The sequence below is a fragment of the Lissotriton helveticus genome, chromosome 5_1 (genome assembly GCF_964261635.1).
Source record: "Lissotriton helveticus chromosome 5_1, aLisHel1.1, whole genome shotgun sequence".
NCBI lineage: Eukaryota > Metazoa > Chordata > Amphibia > Caudata > Salamandridae > Lissotriton > Lissotriton helveticus.
In genome coordinates, this window is record NC_136065.1 from 957620561 (window position 1) to 957645369 (window position 24809).

Consider the following 24809-nt stretch of genomic DNA (forward strand, 5'->3'; position numbering starts at 1 on the left):
TCTACAAAGTTAGGCTGTTCGATGGGTTCAGGGGGGGTTTCAACGTGAGAGGGAGAGCATGGAGCGGGGGTGGATGTAGGAATAAAGAATGGAGGGCAGTAAGTCGGGGGGGTAGAGCAGAGGGAGATTTGGAGTGCTCGGAAGAACTGAACGTACGTGGCCAAGATTAACATGCCTTTTAACTAAAACAAATGGGCTGAATTGTAAATAAACAAAATGTACATAGCTCCATGTTGTCAAATAACTCAAACAGTAAGCTATCTGTGTTTGGTGTTGCAAAAACCCCAAAATAAAATGCCGCTAAATGCCGCTAAATTTCCATTTTTGTGCCGCTAAATTTTCATTTTTGTGCCGCTAAATTTGCCAATCCATGCCCCTATATACTGGGGGGTCTGACTAGAGCGCTTTACATTAGCTCCAGTTACATCACCAAAGGACACATTTATCTTTTTTTGTTCGTTTTTTAGCCACGGCACTGTTGAGTGAATACCGAGCAGGAGACTGGTTTGGGGTTTGTAAACCATCTTTCACCAATCCGATATTCTCTTTTTTATTTTTCTTAGTTTTATGTCGAACTTGACCAGAAGGCACTAGAGCGCTTTACATTAGCTCCAGTTACATCACCAAAGGACACATTTATCTTTTTTTGTTCGTTTTTTAGCCACGGGAAGATTACGTGATTTGCCTCGAATCACAGGATGTTGATCCGACGCCGAGATTCGAACCTAGCTTTCCTGTTTCAAAGTCGGCAGCCCCGGGGTAGCACATCCTCTCCTCCTCTTATGCAAGAGCGCATAATTTACTGTAGAGTAGGCATGCACTCTCTTCAGTTTTCTTGAAAACACTCTTTGCTATAATTACTACCGCTCTCTTCCATTTTTTTTTCTCTCATGCAATTCAATTTGAGAATACTTTATCACACATAGGACATACATCGCATCTGATTGTAACAGCCCTTTTTGGCGATTTAAGTTGGAAGGTAAATTGCCTCTTCCCACCACTGTTGAGTGAATACCGAGCAGGAGACTGGTTTGGGGTTTGTAAACCATCTTTCAGTTTACACAGAGGCTTTTTGTTGTGATCAGCGCAAAAGCGCTTATATTGTGTACGATTTGATGATTAGTCACAAAAATTACAGAAATGCAGTTACACGTGTTCAATGAAGGTGTGCACTGCACTCCAACCCCTGATGCGTTGCTTTTTTTAATCAAACCAATAGTCCGATCCTACATTCTCTTTTCTATTTTTCGTTGTTTTATGTCAAACTTGACCAGAAGGCACTAGAGCGCTTTACATTAGCTCCAGTTACATCACCAAAGGACACATTTGTCTTTTTTTGTTCGTTTTTTAGCAACAGGAAGATTACGTGATTTGTCCAGTATCACAGGATGTTGATCCGACGCGGAGATTCGAACCTGGTTTTCCTGTTTTAAAGTCGGCAGTCCTGGGTAACACATCCTCTCCTCCTCTTATGCAAGAGTGCATCATCTACTTTAGAGTAGGCATGCACTCTCTTCAGTTTTCTGGAAAACACTCTTTGCTATAATTACTACTGCTCTCTTCCATTTTTTTCTCCCATGCAATTCAATTTGAGAATGCTTTATTGACCTTGCCTGAGCTTTTCAAAATCACAAATAAGGACATACTTCGCATCTGATTTTCCTTTGATGGCGCTTCAAGTTGGAAGGTATTTCGCCTCTTCCCACCACCGTTGAGCGATAACCGAGCAGGAGACTGGTTTGGGGTTTGTAAACAATCTTTCTGAAGTCAGGGACTCAGTGGGCGGTTCCACACAGTAGTGCTTTTTTGTTTACTCTCGTTGGAGGCAGTGTATTTTTAAATGAATCTCACATTCTATGTGAAACAGTTAACATAGTTAGCAGACAGGGCCTTCCTCTGAACTCTGACCTTGCACTTTAGTGTTAGTTGCTTCTGAGATTTCTCACCTGGGGTGATAGTGTGTTTGCACATGGCCCCTGTCTTGTAGTTTGTAGCAATTCATTGTGCTCTAATCTGTAGCTGGGATTTCCACCTGGTTTTGCAGCACTGTATGGCTTTTAAAAAAAAAAATGTAAATAGCATTTTTTATTGTTTTTTTGTCAAAATCGTGCTGCATGAGCCATAGTATATAGGTACAAGCAGACTTTGCCTAATTAAACAATATAGTATGTTGTCAACAAAAGCATGAACAAGCTGCGATGAGAACATAAAAAGAACTATACTATAGAGAGTTGTCTGTGTCCCATTGTCGCGTCCCCAGCTGGTGAACATTATCCTTAGTCTGTTGGAGGTGGATATGTTTCGTGTTTTAGCCATAAGAGAATACCTCTGAGTCTAATGAAGCAGAACTTGATGTTGCTTGGCCAGTACAATGCCTCGCCTTGGTAATCGGCCCAGGGCTTCCATATGTGTGTGTGTTTATCGGGCAGCCCCTAACTCGAAACACTGGCTCCTCCAAACCCCATGCAGAAATCCATCCCCCTCTTCCAAACGCCCAGCAGAGGTGGGGATTCAGCCTTCAAGCGCAGGCTATATAACGTTTGGCAAGGGTAAAGCCAATAAAAAGCAAGTTGCATTTTAAAAACATAAATAAAAGGCATTGTCATTTACAATGCCAATAGCTTTAACTTGCGTAAATGCGAGACCTATAGCATTGCAAATTGAGCACCGTCTGTATTTTATTCTCATTCAATCTCCCATCATTGTATCTCGCTCCCTGCTTCCCTCACTGTCTGCCTTCTTCCGTCTTCCCTCTCCTCTCGTTTCCTTCACTTTCTCCCCTCTCTGTTTCTATCGTCCGTCTCTCTCGCTCGCCGTCACTCTTCCTTTTCTGTCACTCTTGCATGTTGCATTACAAATGCTATAGGTGTCACATTTGCAAAAGTTATAACTATTGGCATTGTAAATGAAAAGCTATTAATTTAAAAAACAACACATAAATAAAATAAATGTCATTTATAAGACCAATAGTTCAAACTTTCCTAATGCGAGACCTATTGCATTTCCAATGCTTGTTTGATGATGCCGTTGTTTGGCGTTAAGTTTCGTTGGAAGTTCCTGTCCCGTCTGAGTTGTTTCTTCATGTGCGGGAATATGATCGACAGTTAGCTCCGCTTTGTTTCCGGGTAACTCCTCCTTCCTTAGTGCTCCATCGTCATGTTTAGTGAGACCCTTTTCTACAATTGCATTTCCTCTATGTAGGTTCCTTAGGTCTCCTATTAGGTCAGTTAGCATGGTCGGCAGTGTGGCTACTTTATCTAATGCCTGGCTGCAATTGCAACTTGGGTAGATATTTGTTTGTGCTCTCACTATTAAGTTATTTAAGTTGCCTAACTTGTCGTCAATGCCAGCTGTAAAGACTGCCAGTGTGTTAAGTAGAGTCAGTTGGAGCTCCAGTTTATCAGATTGGTATTGCAATGCATCTACTGCTAGCTGGATAGTGTTTAGCAGTGAATTCCACGTTCCGGTATTTTGTTCTTTCCCCCACCCGTTCTCCTTGGAGGTGTTGGCATGCAGGTTTATACTTTTGACTGCCAAAGGTGGATCAAGGGCGTGGGGATCTTTGTGATCTGGTGTGTAGGTTGCTAACATGTCTTCCCATTCTTGTGTGTTGAGATAAGACATTATAGCCCTGCCTTCTGCTTTACGGCTAAGGTCATGTGGACTAGCTGCCTGGTGGGTTCCCTGGTCTGTGGGTGGTGTGGCACATCCAGCCACTAAAAGAGACTTGATAGGGGTACTGTGGGTTTGGCCCGTAGATTGTAAAGCCGGCGCCGGGCTAAGTGATGCTTTCTCGGTTGAGATCCGGTCTTGCGTCTGTAGGCCTATCTGTAGGCCTATCTGTGGGCCTCTCCCAGAAGCCCTATCAGTTGGGCAGATGTCTGTTCTGTTCATTGTTTTTTGTGCTGTGGTGGGTATCTCTTCGCATTTGCGTTCGCGTTGGCGTTGAGATCATCCAATGGGGTTGGTAGCACGATTTCCCTGTTACATGAGGCCGTGCTATCTGAGTAAGTAGGTAATGAATTCTGATTCTGGTTGAGCGCAACAGCAGAATTAGATGTCTCTTTACTTGCGCTTGCACTTGAGGTCTCCAAAGGAATGCTTGCATTCCTGTGCTTTGAGATGCTAGCTTGCGTAGGGTCTGGCGAATGATTTCCCACGGAAAAAGGGCTTATAGGTTTAGGCGCGGATGATGGCGGACATGCTGGGCTCACAGCAGCCGGAAGTAGTGGTGTTTGCAGACCCTGCAAGTGGCTGTTGCTCGAAAAGATGGCTGAGCCTGAGTCCCTTAGGAATTCAAATGTTGTGTATATTTTGGGCTTTATGGTAGATTGTAACGCTTTTTCTGCAGACTCTGATGACAGGGCCGCTATCAAACCCTGCACCGTTGTGCTTTGGTTCAGCCCCAATGCCTGCTCTGATGACAAAAAGTTTGCCTCTGTGCTGACAGCGTGGTTTACATTCATTTTCATTTTCTTATGCCCTTTCCCATTTCCAGTTGTATCATTCATTTTTGCTGTGGGCTTTGGTTTTGGCTCCGGGGGCTCCGGAGGCCCCCTGACTTTCCCTGACCTCATGATGAAAGTTGATGGTAATGAACCGCCGCCCAGGAGGTCACCAAGGAGAGGTAGAAGATAACTGCCCCCTCCTTCCCCCCTCCTTGCTTGCCGCTCCTTGCTAATTCGTTTGCTCTTCTGCCGGTGGTCGAAGACAGAAGAATGGCAGGGTTTTCAAGTGAGGTTTTGATGGAGGGGGAAGATTTGTAAGAGTGGTCCCCCACGGTGGCCGACAGGACGATGAGGGCGATAGGGTGGGCTGTGAAAAGGCTGAGAGGAAGCTGAAAGGAAGCTGAAAGCAAGGCTGAGAGGCTGAGAGGGAAGCCTGTCGGAGCAGCAGGCTTATCAGCAGCCTGTGAGCGGAGCACTCAGGGGGGACCTACAAGCAAAGTCGGACCTAGTCGGACTTCCTAGGTCGGACCCCCGGGCTCTTACTTGGCGGCCGCCTCTATCGGCAGCCGCACTCACGTCATGTCCCTGCAAATGCAGCAGCCTCACCTCCGCCTTGAAGCGGCCAATCCTGATGGCGGTGTCGGTGCAGGGAAGAGCGGCGGTGAAAAACAGTGTATCAGCACTGAAATCGAGCCGATGCTAGTGCTTGATCTAAAGGTCGCCGCCTACACACAGCTCGCTGTTCACGTGTAGCCGCTACGATTCTTTTATGGTTCTTTGGCCTTTCGAAACCCCTTGGGGATCCTAAAGATTTTTTCAGATTTTCTCGGCTGCGGCAGTGATTTTTTCGGCGATCTCTCTACTCCGCGCACACCGCTCCTCTCACCGCTTCGCTCCCTGCTCCTCCTCTTACTCCTCTGCTCTACCTCTTCTGGCAAAAAACGGACCAAAAACTGCAACTAGTTTGGAGAGAGACTCATAATCTTGGTCCTGATGAATCCCATGCACCTTTTCACTTTGAGACACCTGCTGCAGAGATCATTGTGTGCTCAGCAATTTTGAGGGAATTATAATAGCAGTAGGATAACTCTAATAGTTAACACGGTTCGGGGACCGTTCTGTGATTTGTCCAGTCGCAGTTTTGACTCCTAGAGTAGAATAAAGGGTTACTGCACCTGCTGCACAGCACTTCATGTAACATGCAGATCACATATTTTTATTTGCAGGTGGATAACTGTATTTTAACAAAGGGCTTGACAAAGAAAAACATCCGTGCAAAGTGACCTTTATTTGTGTTTATTATCAGCAAGACATCAACAACATAAATGTCTTTAATCCCTTTTGCGTAGATTGAGGAGGAGTTTTAGACAGCCCTTCACACAAACCCTGGATGTTACTCTGTTGCATTTCCACTCACATTTACCGCAAGGCTTCGTCCCGAGAGAAAGTTAACGAATAAAAAAAGTAGAACAGGCGTACGGGAAAAAAGAGACACCATATGAATCAAAGCTCACGCGCTGTGTCGGCGGAGGAGAATAGGTATAGTTAATTACGGTCCTGCAACCTGTAGGTTGTTATGGATTATTTTTAACGCACTTAAGGTGCTTAAAAAGTGGACGTTTTCTTTCCATTTTCAGTTTCCAGAGACGCGCCTAGCTTTCCAATAAAACGTATGTTATTGTGTATGTCCGGAACCGACTCTGTTTGGTGTATGTACTTCTAAAAATGGAACCTGAATGGATGTGCATTCATCGACAATACGCAGTCTAGTCTCTAGGCTTGCTCGACAAATCAAAATGTAGCTCGTTCAGTAAAAAAAAAAAGGGGGCGGGGTGGCGTCCGGTTGCTGGGCGACAGTGTAAGTTGGTATTTCGGCTGCGTCTGATGTTTACGGTAGCAGAAGGGGCTGCTTCACGCGGGTTACACTCTTTAGAAGAGGAAAGGTGCTGAGGCTCCATCTTCTACGCATCAAGGTACTCTCCTTTCGTGTGTTTCCAGTTTTCCGGTGCTCTTCAAAGACGGAAGCTCTCTGTGACATTGCCCTGACAGGCACACCACGCTAGTCTCTGTTTGTCTCTATTCTGAACACAAGTAGCTTGAGAATGAGATTGCTATATTAGAATCAAGTGAAGCCAAAAGCAGTGGCTTAGAGGTGGGCGAGCCAATTTTACGAGCAGGACGAGCGGAGCCGAAGCAAGGGTCTCGCTTGTCTCTGTGCATAAGTCAGAAGTTTTCTGAGTTTTGTCTCTTAATGAAGAGGTGTGGCGCAGCGGCTAGGGGAGCTGATTCGGGAACGCAGACATCTCAGTTTAGCACCGTGTGATTCGGGGCAATACCTCACTTAATCTCATTGATGACCCCCACCCCTTTGAGACCCTTAGTGATTCGTGCTTTGCAAATAGTGGAATTATTTATTTTATCACCGTAGAGGCAGTGCTGTTGTGGAGTGGGTGAATAGAGATCACAGGTATTCTGCAATTACTGAACGTAATAGAAAGGCTTTTGGTACAGAATTGAAGACATTGATTTGGTAGTATAGAGAGACTACTCATAACTCTGCTTGAGAAAGTCCATTTGGTATAATGAGAGGTCGTGTGCCACATTCAAAAGCCAATCCTGGCTGGATGAAAAGAGGAAAGAAAGTTAAACAGGGTATTTGGCATCTCAGGAAAGGTGTAAATCATATTATGATAATAAACATGTTGTACGGGAGGTACATTTATGTGAAGGACAATGGGTAAGCGTTAAATCTGCCAGGAAAGTAGATAAAGGAAAAAGTAAATACAGTCTGCCCAAACAAATTGTAAGGGTGATGAAGAATACTGTAGAATTTGATGATGGTAGTGCGGTGTTGCTGAAGTTCTGCCCTGGGCATGGCTGCAGGCTCGAGGCTGCCTGAAGGCCACGACCAAGTGTGTGCTGCCTCACAGAGCCTGAGGCTGCCTTGCCCAACATGCCCGGGTTGCATGCTGCTGTCTGCCGCCAACTTTTTCATTTCAGCCAACAGCACCAACTAAACACGTTACTACAGGGTGCTTTTACTAACTTGTAATTTTGACCAGGAAGCAGTAAATTGTTAACATGTTTAAACACAATTCACGCATTACTAGTGTGAACCAACGCACAAATATTTGTGCAGTTCTCTGCATTGCTTTGCTAAAGAGTCCAATCAAAGGAGATTATTATGCACACCTGAAAACACGGCTTGAGATGTCAGACTCTTGGGGGTGGCTCTGGTTCCCCTTAACAGTAGCATTAGAAACTATATAAAGTGAAACTCTGAAAGGAACCCAAAGTTTTCTAAGTATGTGCATTCATGCTTTGCCATCCCTGAACACTACTTCCAAGAATAACTGCAACATTTAAATCATTAAAGTGCTGATTCTATTATGGGAAGTGTTTCATCCAACATTTGGTTTACGTTCATTTTAACAGAACAAAACTGAAAACTTTTTTATTCCAACATGGTATCTATGTTACTGTGCATTTCCACTTGAACTCAACTGTCTTACTCGGAATTACAATGACAGTTGACGTATGTTTATATATTTTATTTCTTCATGTGGTATTGTGAAGTTTGTGTTTTAAAACCCTGTCCCTCAGTCCACACCCATGGGCTCTTCTTCTTTCGTTCCAGAGGTAGGTGCAAGTTACATTTTGTGAGTACCTATTGCTTTAGGTATTTTAGGGCTGTAGATTACTAATTGGACGAATAAAACCGTCTTGTATACCAGGGGTGGTGGGTGACATTTGAAAGTGGTGGGGCGCAAAGTGATTTGCATACAGCACCATAGTGAGCGAGCGAAGCGAGCGAGCCCGAACCCCAAAAGGGGGGTTTGGGGGGATAATCCCCCCTAAGAAATTTTTTTAAAAAAAGAAGAAAAATCGTGCATTTTCAAGCAAATTTGAGAAAGCAGGAAGGTTAATAAAGCAATTGTGAAAGTGCAGTTATTACATTAATAGATGGCATAACATAGGTAGCTGCTTATTCAGTATAACCACAGAGCTTCATACATTCCGTCCTATTACAGACTCCGATATCAGCTTCAGCAAGGTTTCCAACAGCATAGCACCCCTTTGCTACATACAGATTACAGGTTCAGCCACATGATGAAAATAGCAACTTATTCAGTGTGATAATTAAGGGAGCAGAGCGCATGGAAAACATATTTAGTGATGGGCCGAGCAAAACACAACAAACAAATTAACTTCTTTCATCTCCTTTATTTCAAACCATTTACAGGGCTCAGGTGTTTTAAACCTTGTGATAACAACAAGCTAATTTGGTGAAAGCATACTTAGAAATCTTTATTTATGTATTGTAATTGTAGACTGGACCAAAAAAACGAGTGAAGGGGCTTCACCAAAGCAGATATGAAGATATGGCTCCTTACCCAATGCAGATTTTAACATTACAAAAGCCCTCCCTGTGGGTCTACTGACCTCAATAGTGTCAGGCTGGGCAGTGGCAAATTTGAGGTATACATCTTTTGTGATGGTAACATCCCCGGGGCTTAAAGTGTCATGTGCAAAGAAAAGGTCTGGCCTTCCTATGTCCTGGAAGGATTCCTTTATATAACGTATTCACTGGATTTTTTTTGTACCATATTCCAAGGCCAGACAATCTGCTAAGATCAGGCTGGTTAAACCCTTATGTTCACATTTCCACATCTTTATGCAGCAAAGTAAGGGTCTAATTACCACTTGGTCCACCATATAATCAGCCTCAAAGTCTTCATGCACAGACCAAGCTGGCGTACCTTGGGGGACTCGCAGGACCCGGTGCAAAAACTTGTTTTCCACCACATGTAGCCTATGAGAAGGGATGTACCCCCAAACCTCACTGCTGTATAACACTTTCGCAGAGGCCTTGGATTTGCACAATTTTAAAATGGCCTCCAGTGCCCATGATCCCAGTCTGCTAGCAAGGGTTCTAATAGCACCCGCAGATTTGTCCAACTCGCTAAGCTTCCCATTTAAGAGGGCTCTCCATTGTAACCAGTCGTTGAATAACACACCTAAGTAGGGAAAGACCGGAACCGTTTGCGAAAATATGGAGACCAACTTTAAAACTTTTCATCCGTGTCCCCCGACGTCTGGCAACTAATACAATCAACTTAGCAAAATTAACAGACAGGTCCAGCCTGTCCATAAAGGAGACAACACCGTCTATTAAAATCTGCAGGCCGATGGGCCGTGCGATCATAATTGTCAAGGGATTAAAACACCACATTAATATTTAAAGGCAAGCCTATTAGTTTTATTAAAAGATCACCATCTTAATAATAAAAATAACTTTGATTTGATAGGGAATCATCAGTAAAATCAATGCATTTCAATGCCATATTTAAAGATTGTGAACAATAATAAGAAGCATTGAAATGTTTAACAATAAACATGAAGATTGTGAACATTAATAAGAAGCATTGAAATGTTTAATAAACATGAAAGCAATTTTGTATTGAATACAATGTTAAACATGTGTTAGAATCTTTCTTCTTCATGTCTCAGTCCTGATAATAGAGCCGTAAGACCAACCACAAAGGGTTCCTGCAGTCGGAAGATGAAGAGCAAATACTCTAGCTTCAAGAATGCTTGAAATTATCACAAGCTTTTCCTGCAGTCATGTCCTCTATACCCCAAGAAACATAGGGTCCATTTTTGTAAGCTATTTTTAGGGGCCGCAACACTCCCTGCAACTTACCCAAGCACTTATAAAATACTGGTGGTATCACTGCCCAGATTTGGGCACCACCATGCAGCAACATTTATTTAAAGTAGCCAAAGAAAGGCAGGGTACGGTGTTCCCGGGGATGGGGTCGCCGGGGAGTACCACAGCTTGGAGAGGGGGTTTCAAGCCTCTTGGCCCATATAAAAATAGATGCGCATCATCTTTGTTGTTGTTGAGACAGCCATTGAGATCTAATCTTTTGATCCGCTGGGTCCACTCATCCTATGCAGCATGTAAGATACATAGATTTTGAACTGTAATTTCTCAAAACGTACTAAACAGATTTACACCAAATAAAAAAAATGCTTTCTTGCTAAACATCTAGCTTGCTGCCAAATTTGGAGTATTTCTGTTCAGTCCTTTTTTTCTGCATCAGTGTTCAATTCCCCCTTTTTCCTAGGCCCTGCTTGATGGGTCACCAAAAGAACTTTCCAGGAAAGAACCTAGGTTGATGAGACTATTTTTTGAAAGTTTTGTGAAGATTAATAATACGGCGTCAAAGTTATTGGGAAACCCCAAAATCTATTTCCTATGAAAACATAGTCCTAATTATAACTACCCAGTTGCAAGTGTTACTAGGTAGTGTGTGTATCTATCTAAATATACACAAACACATTATATATATATATATATATATATATATATATATATATATATATACACATATATATGTAATAAATACATATATATGTGTATATGTATGTATATATTGCACACCAGGTGCTGTCAGGAAACGCCGTTTGCCTGCCTTCAAGCGCCGGTCCCAGCCGTGGCGACAGCTACCACGATACAGCAAAAGTTCAATTCCACAAGATAGGAACGAGGCGCCACACAAAATTAGATTTCTGGTAGGTTTAATCACCAAACAACAACGCGTTTCAGCCGCAGAAAGGCCTTTGTCAAGTTGTTTTACGATACCTCACAGTCACCATTTTGTATGCATGATGTCACAATGGACATAGAAGAAGAAACACTACGGTCCGCAATTGCGGATTTCACCAAAACAAAACACATAAACTCTTTTATACATGATTATGTCTCTAAAAATTATTATAAAGTCTGAGCAGATTGTGCTATACTTAAAAGTAGAGAGTAGGGACACGTCTTAGAAACAAGCAGATTCACGGGTACAGGACACCTGCACTTCAGATTTTCCATTTGGCTGCACTGAACTAACTGAACTCATCTCACACAACCACACGCCAAAGAACAGACTCCATCGCTTGCTGGCATCCCCAGTCCATCTGAAAGAGCGCTCTGGTCGAGAATGAACTACAATTCCATCAAAATCATAGCCAGCGCTATATTTCTGCAAATATAATAACACAACTAGTTTCGTTCAATGAAAAGTATTTGAAAGTTGTTCCTAGTCCATTCAAAGTTTTAAACTGCTAGATGTGCGAATTACGAAATGCGACGTGTTTGATAGCGAACCCGTGCACACCCCCATTTCATCTTTTCATGACACTCGAAGTGTGATGTAAATCGTGTGGGTGACAGTCTGGATTTGTGCAAATACTTCTGGTACATTATTGTGCAGAGGAGAAACTCATAATACAGTCTGCCGACCGTGGCGGTCCAACCTTGCATATTATATAGGCCCTCTGCGCTGCGCCATCACCAGGGAACAGCGGTTCCTTGGCATTGCCTTCGCAAAGGTGGCCGGTCCTAAAAGCTGCCTCGTAATGAGGCGGACGCAGACACCGCCACCGCAAGCCTGGCAGTTTAAGACCACCAGACTCTAAAGCAGGCCCTAAGCTATAGACGTACGCAAAACGAGTCTCTACCCCTAGCTTCTCAAAACTTCCATTAATACACCGTCACTTACTGCCTTCCAAACCATATCATCCATGCTAAAGAATACCTACTCCTTGTACATATCGAAGATATTCAGAAACAAAGACTCACAGAGCCACTAGATTACAATGTCCACCTGGGCACTATCACACTGACTCTCGATGTGCCACCGAAGAACCTCTGCAGACCCATGGAGAAGCAGATGACAACCATGAGAAAGTTACTTCATCCACCTGGGAACACCATCCCAATTCCTTTAAAGGTATACCATTGCTACCAATGGTAGAGCGCCTTACAGCCTGACTGGAGTCAAACCATTTGTATTTTACCCAGAGTACATGACAAACAGCCAGCCAGCAACAATCTGCTCACCCTAAGTCTTCAGCACTCTTTGACCATTACCCTCGTTCCCAAGGTGCTCCAGGGGGTATTAGTCAATGACTCTTAGGAGGTCTGGTAGAGACCCACACGCTAAGCACACATGCAGCCCAAACACAACCCACAAGCAGCCCCAGCATAACACATCCAAGGCACCTCCATATGTGAGAGATGAATTAACATTACCTCTGGAGCCACAGATGAAGTCTTCAGAAGCTACAAGTTTCCAAGTTCCTTAAAGATTGTATTAATAAAATCAACCAACACAACAATTTGGAAATGCAAGCTTCTCAATACTCTCTGCCAATGGCCCTGATGTGTCGTTTGAACTAACAACAACCTGTACTAAGCATTCCCCTATAGACCAGCTCTCTACTTTCCGACAATGATCCTGCTGTGTATTCGATCAAAAGATCCTGGACTTCTCTGCATCCGTGTTCATTTACAGACTCACATCAAGTGAATTTATGCAACTTTAGCAACAACATCCTGTAGCCGCCATATTTTGTCCTGCTGATTGACTTTGAGCCAACAAGGCCCACTTTCCACCATTGGACTTTTAGACATTTCTTTGTGTTTTAGGGAGCAACTGCATCCACTTCTCCCAGAGGGTTGTCCCTACACACACATTTACCACAGTCATCACTGGTAAGGTGACCTTGATCATAAAAGGAGCTGTGCCTATAGACTCTCACTCCAGCACCCATGTTTCTGTGTCGTTCTTTTCGCCGATGTGGGCCTAGGGCCTACAGCATTACATGCACCACAGCATATATTTGTGTCTGGCATGAGACCTCCACAATTTGGTCTTCCCCCTTATTAAGTCAGACAGCCGCTCCCTGAGTTTTTTTAGCCAAAATACATTGAAAGTGTTCACAGTCATTTGGCATGGCTTTACCTTGCAAGAACGGTTTATTACATTTAATAACAAGACTTCAGTTCTGGATGCCTCATCTGAGGTATTGTGTTCAGCTCTGCAGTCCTCATCTGATGCGTTGGTTTGAGGTCTAGCTCAGCGAATGGATGTCTCAGTGGATGAAAGATGATGGGTGAATGAGTCGATTAGTTAGAGCTTCAATGAGTGGATGGATGGGTGAATGAGTGCTAGAATAATCTAGTGGGTGGAGGAGTAAGTGAATGGATGGATGAGTTAGTGAAGAGGTGACTAGCGAACTACGTACATGGGTTAGTGAGTGGACAGATTATGAGTAGGTGGGTGAGTGGTTGGATGAATAGTTGCTGGTGGTTTAGTGGGTGACTGGAAGGATGATTGGGTGGTTGTTTGGGGGTAAAGGAGATTAGAACAAACCACGCAGAAGGTTGCATAATGCAATCAAATAAGGTGCCCTAACAAAAAGATTGCTAAACAGGCTTTAATTTACCACTTGAGTGCCTTTCTGGAGCGCATTCAAAAAGAAAGGTGAGGGCCACAATTCTCCACTTCAAACCATAAACTAAGGAGCGGATGTGGCTAACGGGTCAGAGCTGCCGACTGTCGAAATGGGGAAATCGGGTTCAAGTCAGGCTCAACATCCTCTGATTCTCTGCAAACCACTTACTCTCCCCGTGCTTTAAAAACAACAACAAAAAATGAATGTGTCCTAGTGCAATGTAACCAACTGGTGTTCGTGTAAAGCGCTCCAATACATTCGAGTTCGCGCGATATAAAACAGCAATAAATATACATGTAATGTCATTTTTACGCATGTAACATCTTTGGCCTATACGCGTCTTGCTCCTTATAAATAGGGGTACAAATATGTATTTGATTTTATTTGTGTTTTTAGTGATTGGCTTATGACTAATGTGGCCCTGAAGTGATTAACTCAGGAAACACGTGCTAGCCAAAGATTTGACATACTTAATAGGGATACTAAGGATTATGGATTAATTGAAGAACTGTGCCCCTCGAGTCTCTTTTTTTGATAATTTGTAATACAGGTCTGGTCAGGGGAATCTACATCGCTAATTTCCATGCGCATGAATAACCCTTTATTGGGGGATTTTCTGCCAATGCAAACAATCCCCAAGTATTGGGTTATGTTTACTTTGAATATGTATTCTCTTTCTGTCGACTCTATAACATATTCTAGGCAGAACGACCAGTGTATTTACTATCCTTGGAACTCCATGGGTGTTTGGATGTTTTTCTTACCTTATATGCACATTTATGTCACCCTGTTTCTGGCACTTGACGTAGATACTTACATTGGGTGTGAAAATCGTTGGGAAGGTTTCTGAACACGCACAACCCTGAGCCTTTTTGAGTGTTTCCCACTTCCCCGTTAGTGACCTCGTGCACCCCCAAGAACACCAATCTTACTGCACCAACATTGCATTTTAGACTCTCACTGCAATATTCATCACTCACGTGAGAAAGTTTCAGTGGTGTATAATAATGACTGTCACCGGGCTGCGCAGTCTCTGAATGTACACGTCACGTGTGATTATCTTTACTTGGAAAAACGAATGAAGTCTAAAGAGTGGTGTCACGCAGATTTTTCTAAGCTGTGGCTGCGCGGCGAACAGCTGCCAGGCGAACAGGTTTTTTTTCTGAAGTTTTGTATATAGCGCGAGAACTCGACCCGAAGCCAGGTATTCACCGGAGCGCTTTACTCGAGGACCAGTTGCATTACTCAAGCTGCGCACACAATTTTCGGCTGATTACTTACAAAGTCGGCCAGCTCCTGCGGGGTCCTGGGGTCGGCGTCAGCCATGCCGCTGCCGGTGTCTGCGCTGTCTGAGGACTGCCTTCAGCATATGCTGGGCAGCTGGTATTTAGTGAGGGTGCAACGCAACGCACCTGTCTAACAGACGTGATTGTCCCTTTAAGAGAGTTTATACACCCGGAAGCACGGAACAAACAAAATAGTCTTTTTGTAGAAAGAGCGTGAAATAAATGACCGTATTTCACAGTATGCCAATGTCAGAGCGTGTCCAGGGCACATGGAATGCTTTATCTGGTAATAAGGGAGTGCAGGCCCTCCTCCCTGGCTTGTGTGAAGAAGGAGCGTGCCTGAGTGTGAGAGAGAGTAAACTCGCATTCCTCCCGGCACTCTCCTCTTGCTATGTTGGGAGTCATGCCTTTCGCTTTTGTCCCCATCTCTGCGCGCGTGTCCCCGTCAGGTGTGACCGTGAGCAGCCACTGCTTATTAATAATTATTATTAACTTACCAGCTCGAGTCCAGTGACGGTCTGTCTGACAACGCCGAACTCCGTGTCAGACTCTAGTGCGCAACTGCTGGAAACGTCACGGCGCGCACGTCCCCGACGGAGGGGGGCACAAAGATTACTCGCCCTGGCGCCATTTCAAAGGACGGGGCCCAGCAGACACACCCCCTGGTCCCTCTAAGTCAACTTGACTAAGTTGACGCTAAGGCGCATGCGCGGGCAAGTTTCCGCCCGTAATTAAATTGAGCAGCAGAGTCAGTCGACTTGTAACCTAACCCAGCCCCACCCCCTGTGCACTCCCTATTGCATCGGGGCTGTCCCGGTCGGAACCCCCGAAGCGCTGCATTTTATTTAGGTGCTCCGTGCTCTCTCTTTTGCAGCCGCAGGTGCGTCCACCAGGCTTAGTGGGGCTACACCCCTACGCCCCAATGGACGCACCGCTGCTGTTGTATACTCTTCCTTGTGCACATAGTTTAGTCTTGCTCTAGCTGGTTGTAACCTATGTGAGCTTCAGCCTCACTAGCCTGATGCTTGTCCCATGCGGAGTGTCAGTGACTACTGTCTAATCAGGTTACAAGGCCACTTTCATTTCTGGTGCTATACAGCAATTTTAAATCCTCTTAAGAGTTTCCTGTTGCTCAAATGGGTGTAATTTCTGATAATTAAATGTTTCCCTGGTCTTCATTGCTTGCTTTTGCTTGTGAGAAAGTGTCACTCATAGTCGTTGAAATGTCACTCATAATTACACTAAAATTATGAAAATGTCACACATAGCAATCTGAAACCTTGGCAGCTATGTGTCACATGAGTGGATTAGCTGTAGTTAAGGCCACTGGAAGTGACATAAGTAAGAAAAGTTATAGTGACAGTGATATGCAAGGAAAATATTGGGTCTTGGCAGTTCGGGCTGGACTGTTCCCATGAGGCACAGGGTCAAGACTGATTTGCATATTGCCAGGTCTATACTGGGGTGGCATGGTGAGCAAACAAATGATGGATTTAACCCAGATCTCCTGACTGGGGATGAATGTTTTGATTTGTTCTGCTTTCCGTTCATCATTTGTGTGTCTTCTGCTCCTCACTGCAGCGCATATAAAAAGATCTGAACCCCAAAGCGGATCACTGACACTTTTGATATTTTTTTTATCCTCAGAACAATGCAAAGAGTGGGAGCATGGATACAGTTTGGATTTATTCTAAGCCTCAGAAATACTCTAAAGAGTACATAGTTTCTTACTGGGGCACTATGACACACTACAAATAAACTCCCACCACAGCAAGGAGAATGGACAGTTTGGATATATTCTTAGCCCAGAAAAAATCCAAACAGCACTCCGGTCCTTGCTGGAACACACACTCTTCTCCCCAGTGAGGAGTCCGGCCGCTGTTTGGATTTTATTCTTAGCTTAGGGAACAATCCAAACAGTGCCCAGCTCCTTACTGCTGTAAACAAATGTATGTCTGGTTGACATCTGGCATCTTGAAAAACTGACAGTCCCCAAATATTCTGAACATTAGACACCAAGAAGAACACTGTATGGTGTAGCTAGCCTGAATAAAAATTTTTTTTTAAACTGTCGGACCTGCCCAAGCCAAACATTGGTTAAAATAAATAATTTCCTTTACATTTTTGTGATAGAAATTTCCTGAATTTGTGGGAAACTGTAGAACTCCACCCAGTGTTCCTTCATTTCTACCAATAAAATGAGTACCTCACTTGTGAGTGGGCCTATCTTAACTGACAGGAAGATGCCAAATATAGTGTCAATGTGGACTTCACGTGGCCCCGTTTTGGCCTATTCTTGCCCTTTACAATATGTCCACTGCAACATGGGGTGCTGTTTTTATTGGAAGAAATGTGGGAACATTAGTTGACAGGACATTTGCCATCTGCACGAAGTTCTGGAGCTGGTGTGACACAGGGAAAAAGAAAAACTTTGGGCCCCATTAGGATGCCACCCTAGCGGTGTTGGGACCGGCCGCCAGCGGTGCGGCAGTCGCGCAACGCCAATTAGGATGGTTGTATGCCGCATCTCCAGCATTGCGGCGGTAGTGGTGCTGTAAGCAGCACCCACCCCAATGCCAAAGAGGCATGCTGTGCATTGCCATGCACAATGTGGCAGGCACCGCGCGGTGCCTGCCACCTTGTTCATGGCAATGAAGGGGGGTACCATAGGTACACCCCAAGTGCAGCCCCCCCCCCACAATGGGCCCCAAAGAAATTCCCGCCAGCCTTTCCATGGCGACATCGCCGCCATGGAAAGGCCTTTACCGCCAGGCATCATAATATGGAAGGCACCGCCACCATATTATGCCCGAGATCCACACGGCCGGCAAACATGACGATTGCCGATCGGCGGACAGACTTTCTGTCAACCACAGTACCCCCGCCATGGTAATATGGCATGGGTAAATGTGGCTGTGATGGCGGGCAGATCGCCACCGCCGGCCGGGCGGTAGTGATCCGCCCGCCATCATAATCATCCCCTTTGTCTCCATACTTTGGCATTTCAAGAGTTCAAGAGGATTCTGAGTATTAAAACATGTTGGGAGTGATTTCATCCACATCACCACGGATCCCCTTCAAGTCTCCAGCTTTCAGACATGGCTCCAGTTGATAGGTTTTCCTGAATTATGACTGACCCTGCGTCCAAATGCTGCTGTCATCTCTCATTGAATCCCCACCCCCCCATCAAAAGCATTTCCTGATGGCTTATTTGTGGATCGCTGCTCAAACCCTTGGAGCTAGAATTGACGCCCAGCAATAGAAACTTTGGGATGTGTAGATGTTAATATATATATATATATATATATATATATATTACGCTCCATGGGGTTGTCCAAGTAGCGGATAGCACCCGAGCCTGCGTGCGCCTTCCCCAAAGCGTTAGTTGGTATGGGCAGTTGCGTGTTTGAAATAGGCCCGACGCGTTTCGGAAATTGATTCTCCTCATCAGGGGCCAGCGGTAAAGTGCACGACGTCTACCATCTCCCTATATGAAAACACACATTGTGGTTGTGGGAGATGTAGTCCATATATCTTGGATGGATGCACTTTCAAATTACTGCTCGTTCCAAAGGCTCTACTATGAGCCCCAAACATCACTCCTGTCCTCATCCTGCCAATGCAGCATTTTCATTGGCTTAGGGGAAGGGAGGGAGGATGCCTGCTTCCTGTTACTGCTGAACGCAAGACCTGGCAAGGAGTGGAGGCTGCGTGGGACCCGGTAAGGTAAGTTTTTAAATTTTATTTAATTTCCCCCCACCCTGTCCGGCCTGCTCCCAATCCCCCCCCCTCCATCGGCGAGTCATGCGAGCTGCGACTGACTGCAAGTGAATTTCCCCCACCACCTACTAGAATGCTTAGGGACTTTTCTTGGAGAACAATTTGTAACCAAGCTTTGGCAAGGCTAAGAGGTCTTGCTTTACTACACTAAGGGGCTGATAAGGATGGATGTCGGTCGGGAAGCCTCCGACTACAGGTCAGAGGTTTTCCCACCGACATCCATGGTTTAAAGTCTGATGGTCTAATTAAAATGTGAGTTGTCGGAGTTTATACTGGCCGGTCGCACCGACTGGCTTCCGACGGGCTCAAGGAGTTTGTCGGCCAGTTGAAGGCCGTGCATAATCCCTTACAGATGGAGTTTACCCCTTCGGAATTATGATGTCGGTTTCTGATGGGCTTCCATAGGGGAATGGGGGTTTGCGACCGCGGTTGCGTTGTAATATAGTCTGCATAACCTCCGACCTATGGTCATTCGGTTCCTACACCGAGACGGTGTCGGTCGGAGGCAACTCCGACCAATGTCGTAATTAAGGCCCAAGTGTAAATACAGGCGTGCAAAAATGTTCATATAATATTTGTGCCTGTGCCATCTGCTACCTCCTATGTCCTTCCTTCCTGTTTTTTTTTTAAATTAATTGTTCGACCTTTTGCCATATAGGAGGTTACACAGTGACATCTCACAAATAATTGATGCACATTTGTGCATGGCTGTGTTTGCATGCATTAGCACTTTGAAGCCAGAGCAACGGTCTTAGCTAATCCTTGTATTTTAAAGTTGAAGTTAGAAGTATTATCAACCCACTAGCATCTTGTTTGAATATGCTTCTTTCCCAAGTTACTTGTGTAACTGATAGTTTCTTCATCATCAACTCAATCTCGACTCTGATGGTGAAGGTGCATTTTGAGTGTTTTAATTAGACCCTATTCTGCGGAGTCTTTCTACTAATGTTTATCCCATTTTAAATACAGGTTGACACATTTTTTTGTGTTACTATTCCCCTGTATGTTAGTCAATTCCTTTCGGTTAATGAGATGGGTGTTCTATCAAAATCTGGATGCAGCAAACCAATATGCATGCTCAGAAGCATAATATTCACCTCTGAATCATTCATGAAATCCTGATTTTCCTAACGGGTTTGATCTATGGTATTGAATGCTGCTGTTAGAAAGTATGAAATGACATTGCTTGACTACTCCGAGAGCAGTGAATATTGTCTATAACCCTTAATTTCACACTGAAGTCAAATTAAAGAATGTAATGAAAAGGCAACATGGCTCTTAATTACCTTGATGATCAAAGGGAGTCCTGAGATGATGTTTTAACTAACTGTCTAGTATAGGGAGATTGAGGCTATTATTATAATTTTTTTAGCAAGAGGTTTGACATGTTCAGCTTAAAGTATCATGGTACAATGCCATGTTGAAAAGATGAGTAAATGAGAGACCACCATTGTGAGAGAAATGTTTGATCTAGTTATTTGGCAACAGCAACAAGGATTAGCTGGTCTAAGATGTCTTTGTATCAGTGAGAGCAGCAGGAAGGTATTTTATTTTCATTTTTATTTTCAAGCAGAATGAGGGAAACATATGAATTCACCATGAATCCTTTATAGGCTCCCTGAATAGCATGCGTCAACAAGCGAGCGATAAATAAATACAAACCTTTGTCCTACTCTATCCTTCTGCTATCATTCCAAATCCAAATAACTGACTACCCTATCCAACACTCAAAATGTACTTGCATGTTTCACTATACTAATTCAACACTAATCCTCTATGGGTTCCGGAGTAGCGTGCTGCCCGCCGAAAAAGCGCTTCGACGCCTCGTCAGGGGTAGTAAGCGCTATATAAATGCAATTACAATTACAATTACAATTACATTGCATCTGTATTCATCTGGCACAGAGAGAGGTGCTGTTTGTTTGGTAATTGATGATTTTAAAGAATTTCTTAGGTCTTTCCTTTGCCGAGTTTGAGAGGTGACATAGGCAGGAGTGAAGGGATTTGTTGCTTTTGCTTTGCATGATAAACTAAGAGATGGGGGTTGGATGATCTGTGTTTTTAAACTCTTGTAACAGTTTCCTTTGGGACAGATGCAGGACTAGAGCCATCCAGGGCAGTGCTTCCCAAGCGTTTCAGAATCGCAACCCAATTGTTATAACGACAAACCTTTGCAACCCTCTTTACTTTAATGGGCATGAGATGGTGATATTTGTTGATGTAACTAAAGCATCGCGTGGTAGTACACTGCCATTTAGAGCCAGCACATCATCCATTGAAATGGCCAGACATTTTGCACAGGCAAACAGTTTTACTGTCAAAACTATATTTCATACAAATTATAATGTGTGGAAATGTGGTTTCTGAGAATATTTATAATTTGTGCTCCACTAAGTAAAGTGTTGTGATACTAATTAAATCTTTGTTTCCTTCACACTTATCCAAAAAAGTGCTTACTTTTTTTTCTGTCCTCTCTGCTGAATGTGTACAGTTTGTTTAGAGGTATTTACATTTTGTTGTGTTACAAAACTAATATAATTCAGCCTTTCCCTTCATCCTCCCTGTACCCCAGCAGGATTGTCACATAACTCACTTTAATTTTCTTTCTCTAGCTACAAAGTGAGAGGAGTTTGTAATCACGAAAACCTATGTTTAAAAAAAAAAAGTAATTTGTCAGAAGACATACTTTGACACATGAACTCCGTCTTTGAAGAGCAGTAAATGCAACAAGATGAATACAGAATTTAAACATATCTTTATTTATTGCTTGGACATTTGTGACCCACCAAAATTCGCTGGTGCGTTCTGGCAGTGTTGTATGAAGAAGGTTAGAGGTAATGAAAGAGCTGCTTACCAAAAATGGAGTTACTGCCATGTGAATAATCCATAGTGACAAGTCTCAATTTGGATGTAGTGGTAAGGGTGAGCTGTGAGGAGTTTGAAAAGGGAGACTCCATAATGCAAGAATGATGAGGCAGCAGTGATTTTACCCCTTTACTCCAATTTCACCCTTAAAGTCTTGTCAAATGATAGAGTAATTTAGAGGTAAGTGAATGCTCATGAGCGGGTGCATAAGCGATTAACCATGTCCTCTTTAAAATGAAGATATTTAAGACAATACTAAGGCTCCAATTTCAAGTTCCAGCTAAATTAAAGGATTCTGCCCGGTATCTCCCTGTGAGTTATTGAGGAAATAAGAATTAAACTACTTGGAATGGCAGTAACCTTCTGGATGTGGAAGTGAGTGTCCTTTAAATGAGGTTTCCCTCCATTTTCTGGGTAGTCCAGTGCTGAAATTCACCAACTTCCCTCTGCAGTTGATTAAGTAAATGTGTGGCTTTGGGTGGGTTCGAACATTTGTTGGGTAGATGTGAGGCATCTGGCAGTGGGGGATGACTGTGGCCTCTGGAGGGAGCAATGTCTCCTCCCGGTGTAGTGCTTGAGAAGGTCAGGTGGGGCCCCCTTTACTACTTTCTGTAACACCTGCCCCTCAGCACCTGTGGTCTTACTGTGTGCAGTCCACACCCAGTAACACCAGGTCTGGTGATTTTATGACCCACTTTCCTGGTCTGTAAACAACAGATCACTCATAGTTGCCCAGAATAATATCTTGGTGGGAATGAATACCACTTTAGGCAACTATGAGTGGTCTGGTGTTTAGAGAACTGAAGTTACTGGGTGTGGGTAACTCGTAGCAGTGACTGTAGAGGCTGCAAATCTGCATTTAAGAATAGCAGCATTGGGAGAGAGAGGTTTTTGGTTCTAGGAGGGTAGCACTCTTAGGGCAGTCTTTCTTAACAACATTAGTCACACAGAGTCTTCTTTGAGAAAAGGAAAGGGGTTATGCCATGTAGAATCACAGAAAGAGACCTTACGGATGGAAAAGGTACGAATAAGGGGCGGTAGGGAAGGTTCTGTGAAACATGGTAGATCAAACTGATAAATCATCAGTAGAGAAGAACACAGAACATGAGAGGTGTGATGTCTGTTGCAGCAAAAATTGAAAGAGTTTATAGGAGGAGTTGAGATTGAAGGAGTGAAAATTATTGTGTAACTAATGAATACACTGTGTCTATAGTAATAAGTAATGGAAAGTGGCAGGATTTTGGGAAAGACGATATGGTAGGGCAATTTCAAACCAGGGGTGTTAGAGCAAATCTTTCATGATGAGTGAGGGTAGAGGGGGTGGAATCTGTCAGTCAGCCGCGGCCCGTGGAGGGAGTTACGGTGGGGCAGGGAGGCGGGGAGGGGGAGGGGCAGGGTGGAGGGTGCTAAAAACCGGCATATGGATAATTGCAGGTAAGTAAACAATTTAATAAATAAAACGAATTTCGTAGCGCACCCTGCATCACATTTTGCGATGCAGGGTGCGCTACGAAATATCCACATGCCGGTTTTTAGCACCCTCCACCCTGCCCCTCCCCCTCCCCACAGGATGTCGAGTGCTGCGGTGTCGGTTTCTGGATTGGACTCAACAAGCCTTGGCAACAGCAACCCACGCAGAAAGCAGAGATTGGCTTTGGTGCAGACCAGCAAGGTCTGAGGGACTCACCACTTGGTGGGGAGTCAGGGCACGTCTGGAGCAACCAGGGAAGCCCAAGGAAAAGTAGAGTTACCTATGAGGGGACCCACCAGTCAATGGACCCGGGATCGCGAAGGAGCCTCAAGCTGAAATGCAATATGCGGGCTCGCGGAACACTCGTGGAGTGTAGGCCCACAATCTTCGGTGCAGATGATGCTCAGGGCTTGGGCTACAAGTTACTCAATGCACAACTTCGGGAAAGCTTGGGAAGTCGTTGCACTAGCAAATGTGCACAGTGTCCAGGAGTTCTGGTTCCACATCACTCGTGAGGGCTGCTGGTCTCAGCTTTGCTGGGGACTCGTGTCCGCCTCTGAGAAGTCTGGAAATCCTTGTCCTTTGTGGGAAATACAGACCCGCAAGATGCTTCATTGGTGCCTGTTTGAACAGGGGAGTCACTCCTTGACCCCAAGGGAGATTCTACCGACCTCTAGTCTTTAGTAGTTTGTCGAAGTTCCTGGATTCAGTGTCAGAGTTTCGTCCAGGTGTAATCTAAAGTCCTGTTGCCAGGGGTCCCTTACTTATACTAAGAAAAGTAGTTGGACATACTCTGGGGACCCACCTATGGGAGGGTCAGGAAAGAGGGGTGGCTGCACCCATTTCCTTTGACCAGTTTCGCACCAGTCTTCACAAACAAATACAGAGGATGAGGGTTGCCCGTGCCTCTGATAAACAGGAAACATTTGAATCCAAGCAGTTTCCAAAGGCGATTAACAGGCCTTTGAAGACGTGAGGAGGGCCATGTGAGGAGGCGCAAGGCCCCTTGGAGTCACCCTACCTTTTTGAAAGAGAATTCCCCATGGAGCCCCGTGCGCCAGACGCCGGAGGAATGGCATACAAGATTAATCATTGAAGTAACCAGATCATTAGTAGCACACGACTAGGACTACCGTGCCACAAATAGATGACAGGGTGGAAGCCCCACAAAGGCTACACACAGATCTTCCAGTTAGTCCCCACCAAGACGGTTATAATATCGCACATTTTACAGGGGTCAAAACGTCAACGCTTTATTGCCAAGTGTTGATGATCGCCCAGGATCTAATACTTTGATTAATCACTCACTGGGCTGATATTTCTTCTTTTTTCAAAACTGTGTTCAGATATAATTTTTCATTGTAGTATATGTCCATGTATTTTCTGTAATGTGTCTTGATATGTAAATATTTAAATGTTTGTGCTCATTTAAGTCCTAAATGTTATTGCAGAAGAACTGTTCTGTGTGTATGTAAGTATATGTATTGAAATAAGTTTACACTCATCTTTCAAAATACTGATATAAAAAGTATATTGTGAAAAATAATACAAGAGTTTTGCGCTTCTTGGTTTGAACATAAGGTACATTTCGCTCTCTCAATTGTTGACTGTTCTCATCCATTTGGAGAGACATAATTGTATAAAAATATTTTTTTATTTCTG

The 24809-nt window shown here is 44.1% G+C and overlaps 1 protein-coding gene across 1 annotated transcript in view; it reads left to right on the plus strand.

Annotated features, from left to right (window-relative positions):
- The first annotated feature begins 6329 nt into the window (after nucleotides 1-6329).
- CFAP46 (cilia and flagella associated protein 46) overlaps nucleotides 6330-24809 on the plus strand; it is a 1487057-nt gene continuing 1468577 nt past the window's right edge. The window contains exon 1 of the mRNA XM_078643461.1: nucleotides 6330-6421. The gene's annotated coding sequence lies outside the window, so the exon portion shown is untranslated. The remainder of the gene's footprint in view (nucleotides 6422-24809) is intronic.